Source organism: Mesoplodon bidens, assembly GCF_964165515.1.
Source record: "Mesoplodon bidens genome assembly, chromosome: 19".
NCBI lineage: Eukaryota > Metazoa > Chordata > Mammalia > Artiodactyla > Ziphiidae > Mesoplodon > Mesoplodon bidens.
Genome location: NC_138179.1, coordinates 40,323,290 through 40,331,953, shown reverse-complemented (window position 1 = coordinate 40,331,953; position 8,664 = coordinate 40,323,290). Strand labels below are relative to the sequence as shown.

Below are 8,664 nucleotides of genomic sequence, written 5' to 3'. Positions count from 1 at the left end.
AAAGAGGTTTACTGATAAATGAAGCCTGGGACCCGGTCCAGCCTTTTTATCTCACATACAGAGAAACAGAGGCCCATGAGGTTAAGTAAGTAGCAAAACAGCCTGTCTGACAGATTGCTTCACCTCCTCCCATGTCACTCGGTACCTGGAGTGAGCAGCGCCCAGGTGCCCGGCTCTGTGAGGAACTACACGTGCAAAAACAAATCCTGTCCTTCAAGACTTCTGGGAAGATGAGGCTGGCAGGGTTGGGTGTTCAGGGAGCATGGTGAGAAGTTCCTCATAATTGAGGGAGGGAGAGAGAAGCAGCATACCAGGCTAGATTCTGAAGGATTTGAGTGCCAATGAGTTGGGATTTTTAGTCTGGAGGCCCCAAGTCACAAATTCAGACACCTTCCTGGGACCTCGGGTGCTGTAAACGTGGAGAACAGTGGGTGAAAAGCAATAGGGATTGGAGGGGGCCTGTGGCTAACCAGAGCGCCGCCCTGCCTAAAGGCAGATTCCAACACTGCTGGGTTGTGATTCCTAACATATAAAGCAGAGGGCCGATGGCTTCCTGGCTGCCCAGGCTTGGGAAAGTAACTCATCTTCTCTGCAGCACCGCTCTTCTCACCTGGAAAACAGGAGTGATCATTGTACCTACCCTCTGCCTAAGGTTGCATTAGGAGTAAAGGGATAATTCACGCTCAGCACCAGGCACCTGGATGGCCTTATTCTCTTGCTCTAGGACCCTCCCCTCTCGCTAGGGCGCTCGTCCCCATTAACCAACATCTCGCGGCTGCGGCCCCTTTAAGGCGGCCATGGAGGACCCATTTTTCAAAGCTTCGGGCGACCTTCTAGGTGCCGTCTCTATGGTAAGTCGTCACTTACGGCCGGAAGTGTGTGTGCGGAGCGTCTTTGGCTCGGGATTAGGAAGAGAGCGGCGACACGTGCTCTCTGGTGTCCGAGGGGATGTGCGCCCTCGCCCCCGACGGGTGGCCGACCCCCGGCCCGCAGAGTGATGCTGGCCCGCGGCCCCGGTTCCCGCCCCGGGCCGGGAACGAAGCTCCGGGGGCCCGGACTTCAGGGACCGTCCCCCGCATAGCAACTGCGGCTTGGACGGAGGAGACAGAATGCAGGCACCAAAATCGGGGTGAGGGGCTACTGTAGGAGGCGCTGCACCCCGCAGAAAAGCCTTGGATTCCCCGGCTTGGGGGCCAGCGTGAGTTTCTGGGGGAGGAGGGTGTAAACATCCAGTGAGACTCATCCTCCTAAAGTACGTGGTATCACATTCTTTTCCCAGGTTTTTCTCAGACAGTAAGAGCTCTCCAGACCCCGGCGATTGGATGAAGGCATGCAACCTTTCTTTGCTCCTTCTTGTCGGTGACCGTATTCGGAGTGACCTCAGTTTGGGGGATCCAGGTATGTCAAGCGTGGAGACGCAGTGTCCTGAGGCCGATGGTCTGGGGAGAGGCTCCTGTGTTGTTGAACCTGCCCAGTTGTGGGTGCAACCTTGTACCAGGCAGCCCGACCCTGACCTAAAGTAAATTCCCAGGAGAGGTTTTTCCTGGGTTTTGAATTTGCAGTAACAGGTGTGAACATTCTAGCAGCAGTTTGATGATCATGTATGATACTGCAAACAGAACTTTCGCTGAAAGAAAAAAAGCTGTAAACAGTGTTGATGTAATTTGTTTTATTCGATAAATATTTTTTGATTCTTTGGCCACCCACCATGCTAAGTGTTAGGGATACAGAGATGTTATGGCCCTTGTTCTCAGGAAGCTACAGCACAGTTGGGGAGATAAAATTAAGTGATCACCCTAAAGAGGGTATAATTCAGTCTGAGGTGAGTGCTTTGAAGGAAAGCATAGTCTAATGAGAATATGTGTCTCAAAGAATCTGATGGAGACTGGAAAGCTTTCCTGAGGATGAGACCCTTGAGCTGGACTCCGAAGGACTCAAGGATGAGTAGGAGTTTGGTGGGAAGGCCAGGGAACGACATGTGCAAAGGTCCAGTGGCCTAGCGAGTATGGCTAATGGAGGAACTGGAAAAAGGCCATTGTAGCCTGGAAAGCAAAGTGGAAAACGGTGTGAAACGAAGCTGGAAAGGTGAAGAGGGCCAGACGACACAGGGCCTGTGGCTTATGTTAGGATTTGGAGCTTTGTCCTGAGAATAATGGGAGGTTAGTACGGGATTTAAACAAGAAGATGATGTACTGAAAATTATAACATCAAAAGAGCCCTATGTACAGAGCAGCACAGTCTAGCAGAACTTTCTGCAATGCTGGAAACGGTCTATAATCTGTGTCATCCTGTAGAGCATGCCCCAAGCCTGGAGTGGAATTTTAATTTAAATGTAAATGGCCACATGTGCCTAGTGGCTGCTGTGTCGGACCGCGTGGGACCGCGCAGCTCTAGAACCTGTTGGAGGGGGCAGTGACAGATCATGGCATACAGATGCCCTTTCACTTCCTGAAGAAAGGCTGAGACAGGTTCCACTTTGGGGAGGATCTACATGTTGATCATTCCTGGGGATCTCACACAGTAACTGCTTGTGGAACTGCTTTTAGTTTTTATTTTCTTGGTGGGGTTCAGCCTGCTCCTTCATGAAGTGGCATTCCTCCTTCTCCTACCTTTGCCTGTTTTGTTGTCAGCACACAGATGGAGAAGTGATTCTTCAACTCATCGAAGTACCTACAGCGGTCAAAGCATTACGTTTCTGCTTTGGAGGGGCTGTCAAGAAAAGTGGTCCCTGGTGTTCCAGGGTTTGGGATGCAGAGAGGTAGACGGCAGGAAGTGCCCTGGACCCCAGGAAGGAGCGTTTCCAGTGGGACCCGGCAGAATGCGGCCCTGTGAGGAAGTAAAGGCCGTTTCCAGCCGATGAAACGTGACCAAAGGGAGGAAATGTGAAAGTGCTTGAGAGGGTGTGGGGAACTCAAAAGTTGGGGGGAAACTGGGGAACTGCACAGCAAGAGAAAGGGAGGAATAGGTAGGAATAGATGGGTTGGTGTTATGGGGGGCTTTGTCAGAGTTCGGCTTGTTGTGCCCACTATGGGCCAGGAGGGCCCCACATGGTGGTGGGCAGATGTCCAGGTGTGCCTGCAGTGGTGGGTTAGGAAGTCACTGGGGTGGAGCCCGTAGAGTTGGAAGGAGGGGGCTGATTGGTCGCTGTGGGGCACCGGCTGCATCGTATTCTTGGTGGAAGGTAGATCTTGGAGGGTATTTTATTGTGTTAACAGTTTTAAATTCTCTGAATATTCAGACTTGCTGAAGTCAAATAAAAACTGATGAAGTGTGCGTTTTTTGCAGGTGAGTTTGCTGGAAGATTTGTGTCTGTGCTGGGTGAAAATCTGCTGAGTTCGTTTCTGCCTGGTTCTATGTGCCTGAAATGTGATTGTTTTGTTTTAGCACTTTCCAAGTTTTGTTTGGTTTAACTCCTGTCTACATAGTTTTTGAGTGCTGACTTGCTTCATGCCCTGTTTTGTATGAGAATATAAATAAAAGGAGTCAGACCCCAAGGAGACTTTTCATACACGTTATGGGTTCCGTGCCCGGTGACCACGCACTGAGTGTGTCACCTCGGCCTCCGAGGGGGCGCAGTGGGCAGCACAGTTCCCAACTGAGAGTGACTCATGGTCACACACCCTCAGTGCTGCCAGTGCCCTGGACCGGTAAGTTAGTCCCTGAGCACCCCGACCCCAGGCTTCTCGGTGGGCGCAGAACCCCCCCTCGCCAAGTCAGACTTGTTCGACTTCAGCAAGTCTGAATATTCAGAGAATTTAAAAGTTAACACAATAAAATACTCTCCAAGATCTGAAATCTACCCCCCACCCCGACGCCTAGTGTGTGCACATATCACAGGGTCAGGAGGCTTTGTTACAGAGGTTGGGGGCTCTGCTGGCACTGGCTGGGGCCATACTTCACAGCAGAGAATTCTCCCAAATCCCATTGTCTTTGAATGTTTTGCCATCTGTTAAGGTGCAGAAAGGAAAAACCAGCCTGTGTTTTGAGCTGTGATGGTGGTGGTTCTACACGTAGTGCCATATCAGAGCGTTCCATGCTATCTTTGTGTTGTGGTCAGGGCGTTACAGACAGTACATACATTTTTTTATGCGGTGTAGAAAAGTTATCTTGGACTTTGGACCTAGTCATGCCAGAGCCAGGTACCTGCCTGACATACTTGGTGACCCTCCCGACTTCACACTCACCTCATTCGTGCAGCTCATCTCCCGAGAGGGTCTGGCCCACTAGTGCTCACCAAGGCCGAGATGTAGCTTTGCAACTTCAAGGACAGCCTCTGGTGGGTCTTTATGGACCAATAATCTAAAAGGGATGCAGGTGCCAGGGGAGGCATGGCCACCACGGGCAGTGCTGGGAGCGGCAGCTCATCAGCTCAGATGACCCGGACAGAGCAGCACCGATGGGCAGACGTAGCCAAAGGCTCCACCGCTGGCCTACAGTGTGACCTCGGGCAGGCCACTTCCCTGTTTGTGCCTCAGTTTCAGTAAAATGGGGATGATGGTCATAATGACGATGATTCCTGCCAGATGGCACTCGTGAGGGTTGGGTTAGCCAACTGTGTCAAGCACTCAGACGTCTTAGCTGGCACATCGTGATGGTCATTTACGTTCTTCCCTGGATTTTCAGTGCATTTTACAAACAAACATGGAAAGAAGGGCGTGTCGAGAGGACAGATCAGAAGAGCAGATCAAATCCATAAAACCGAGGCCTATATAGTCACAGCTCGGAATAAGCCGAGAGGTACAGAGGGTGCTGAGGACGGCAGGCAGGACCTCCTTGTAAAACCCACAGAACATAAAATTTACTATTTTAACCATTTTCAAGTGTGCGGTTCAGTTTGTTTTTTTTAAAGTACATTTACAATGTTGTGAAACCTTCAGCTCTTACCTAGTTCCAGAATATTTCCATCACTCCGAGAGGAAGCCCCCTCCCCTTTAGCAGTCATTCCCAGCCCCTGGGCACCTCTAATCTGTTTTCTGTCTCTGGATTTGCTGATTCTGGACTTTGCACTTTGCATCCTTTCATCATCCAGGCTTTCCCTAGGGTTCAAATATAACCTCTAGCCCCTGCCCCACATCACCCAGCCAGCTGGGGACTATAGAGTAGAGATTCTTAACCTTCTAAACCAGCGGAATCTGATTGGAATTAGGTTTATCCAAAAAGTCAGGTAAAGTGGGGATTAAAAAAAGCAGACATGTTACATACATTTTATTTTAATGTAAAATGGAAGAAGATAACATCCATTCGCTAATGTTTTGATAGGAAGCTGAGGCCTTTTATTTTTGGTGGGCATGGTCTAAAAATTTTTAGGGAGGTCTTAAATATGCTTGCAAAGTAATCTGAGCAAATTCATCTAGATTTTTATGACCCACCCCCCCAATCTTGTAGAGTTGTCCTGCTCACATCTAATTAAACAAGAAATATTTTTAGCTTTATAGACTCCACAGTATTCAACTAATGGAAGAAATTTTCAATATTGAGGTATGGGGAAATCATTATGGCTTATACATGATTTAACATGAATTTTATGCCAACTACAATAGCCTGCTTGTGGCCTATCAAACATACGTTGTACATCTGCTTTAATCATTAAAGAAAAAGGTGCATTGGCCAGAAGTAAAAAATGTCCATGTGAAAAATAAAGATGGGGACTTCCCAGGTGGTCCAGTGGTAAAGAATCTGCCTTCCAGTGCAGGGGACACAGGTTCGATTCCTGGTCGGGGAACTGAGATCCCTCATGCGGCGGAGCAACTAAACCCGTGCGCCACAAGCAGAGAGCCTGTGCTCTGCAGCGCTCTGCAACAAAAGATCCCCCGTGCCGCAGCTTAGACCCGACGCAGCCAAAAATAAAATAAAAAAGATGACATGCCTCCCCTTCCTGGGAGGCCAATGCTCGTACTCCTTCAATGATAAGACTACCTTCCCAGGTGCCAAGGCTATACTGACTCACTGTGTACCTACTGATATGTTTTTGTTTTGGGGTTTGGTTTTTTTTTTGAAGCCTTGAAGGACTGTATCCCTGACTTGTTTAATGTTTTGTTGTGACAAGATACAAAACAATGCTGAAAACCCTGCTTCTTCTGAGCAGTTGCTCAGTTATCTAAGAGGCTGTCTCCCAGGCTGTAGTCCTGTTTGGCTCAAATAAAATTTTTTTCTATCCCTATTATAGATTGTTAATTGATTATTTCTGTCGACACAACTTAGATTTGTTTTTATTTCAAATAGGAGCAACACTGCTGTTTTGTTTGTTTTACAGTATTTCACCAGTGTACATCATCCTTTATTAAATCATGTAATTATTGAACAAGGTCAGCTGGCATGCACAGGTTTGGGAACAAATACAAGTGGCTTTGGCAAGGCTTCAGCTCATGTGATTGGAACAGAAGCCTGGGTCCTCCCAGCGAGGAGCGTCAGCCTTTGGTGTCCGAGTTTCCTGGAGACCGTGAGGACTTTCCCTGAGGACCAGAGCCTCAGAGGAAGGGGGAGAGAGGTGTCCTGGGCGGAAACCGGAGGGGCTGCTCCATAGCCCCAGCTGTGCTCGCTGGTGGCCACTGTCGACAAAAATTAACCAATAGGCGGCTGAAAAGAGAAACAGGATTTTATTCAAGCCAACCTGAGGATTACAACCCAGGAGACAGTTTCTCAGAAAGCTCTGAGGGGTGCTTCACTTCTTAGAAGTCGAAGGCACAGTTATATGTATTTTTGAGACGAAATGAGACACTGACATTTTACAGAGTTCACCAACGGTACATAGTCCAGATCTGCACATCGGAGGCAAGTAGCAGGTCACCATGACCCCTGACAGGGTGAGGAAAGGAATGTTAGTGTTTTTTTGTTTGTTTGTTTGTTTGTTTTGCGGTACACGGGCCTCTCACTGTTGTGGCCTCTCCCGTTGCGGAGCACAGGCTCCGGACACGCAGGCTCAGCGGCCATGGCTCACGGGCCTAGCCGCTCCGCAGCATGTGTGATCTTCCCGGACTGGGGCACGAACCCGTGTCCCCTGCATTGGCAGGCGGACTCTCAACCACTGCGCCACCAGGGAAGCCCGAGTACTTGTTATTTTTAACTGCGTCTTCAAAATCCAGTGTGTATTTTACACTCACGGCTCATCTGGGTTTGCACCAAGTGCTCAGTGGTCACATGTGGCTGCCACCATGGAAGGTGCACCTCTAGAGCCTGTAGGATAGCCAAGCCCGTGCCCTGATTCTTGGGGATGTACAGGGAGGGAGGGAGTGAGATTACACTGCGGAGGCTGGCTTTTCTGTCCGTGGTGTCATTTAATCTTCAGAGCAACCTCAGGAACTAGGTATTACTGTGCTTAATTTTTAGAGGCTCAGGCTTGCCTGAGGTCACTGGACAAATTGTTCCCCCTTTGGCCTTCTGGCTGGTCAGCTTGCTCAGGGTTTTTGCTGCCAGGGCATCTGGCCAGTTCCAGTCAAGGCCAGCCTGCCCTCCCAGACCATCTCCCCAGCTGCTCTCCAGGGTGGGATGCGTGCGAGCCTGGGGAGCTTAGCACTGGGCTCTCACCCGGCTGAAAACGTACCTGGAGGCTGAAAGCATACTGGCTCCATCCCGCTTTTTTGTGAAAGGAGCCTCTGGGGACTGAGCCTCCCCCCCATGTCCCCTGATTTAAGCCCTTGCTCCATGGCCCACCCACCTCGTGGTTACAAGCATCCCGAAGACAGCTGGTGCGTTACTATCCAACCTGTGCATTTCACCGGGCACTTGAAGGGCGTCTGTGATTACGGTCACTCTGCAGGGCGGCCCGAACCAATTTCCTGAGGATGATAGATTTCTGCTCATTTGCTGCTCTCAAGCTGCGGTTCCTTCTGTGTCCGGGAGCAAAACACTCAAAAGAGGCCGTCTCCTGGGACTAACCCCCGGGGGAGGGGGCTTTGGAAGGGGAGTTGTCCCAGGCAGCACCCATGCCCACTCGGCCCCTTCTGCCCGGTGGTAGGGATGACTGCCCCCGCCCCCCAGGCTCAAGGGAAGCCAGGCTCGGGGAAGGGAGAGGAGGGAGGGGTGGGCTGGTGGGGGGTGGGCAGCAAGGCTGGGAGGGTGTGTGGAGGGGATGGGAGTGGAGGGTGGGAGGGATAGGAGTGGAGGGATGGGAGGGGTGGGTGGCAGGGAGTGGACGGTGGGAGGGGAGGGTTGTGATGGTGTGGGAGGGGCGGGGAGTGGAGGGAGGACAGCGGCAGGTAGCTCCTACTTGGATGTCCTCCTGGGGGTGGTTCTCAACTATGGTTGCATGTCAGAATCACCTGGAACTTTAAAGATCACCAGGCACCACGCACAGAGATACTGATTTTAAGGGTTCGGAGTGTGGCCTGGGATCCGGATGTTTAGAAGTTCCCCGGGTCATTCTAATGTACTGGATTGAGGCACTCTCTGTCCTGCAGGTGTGAAGAGACAGAGACAGTCCCTTGTCTAGAGAAATTGTCCAAGACTTGAAAATGGGCAAAGTGATGCTGGGCGTGCCGCGTGCAGCCCATCCCCAGGGGTTGCCTTGTTCTGGCCGAGCCTGGACCCTTGTCTTTCTCTTGACGAGGCTATTTTACAGCTCAATGGGGGAGAAGTTGAGCTGTAGAAAATGGAAATAATTCTTGTCCACAGCAATGCAAATGGATTTTGTCCCGCAGAGATACAATTGGTTTCTGTCATCTGGAG

At 50.6% G+C, this 8,664-nt stretch overlaps 1 long non-coding RNA gene across 1 annotated transcript; it reads left to right on the top strand.

The window, feature by feature from the left end:
• Positions 1-908: 908 nt before the first annotated feature.
• Positions 909-6,913, top strand: LOC308607704. Its single transcript, XR_014014029.1, has 3 exons — positions 909-1,129; positions 1,280-1,398; positions 2,631-6,913. It is a non-coding gene; the product is annotated as an uncharacterized lncRNA (long non-coding RNA).
• Positions 6,914-8,664: the final 1,751 nt, after the last annotated feature.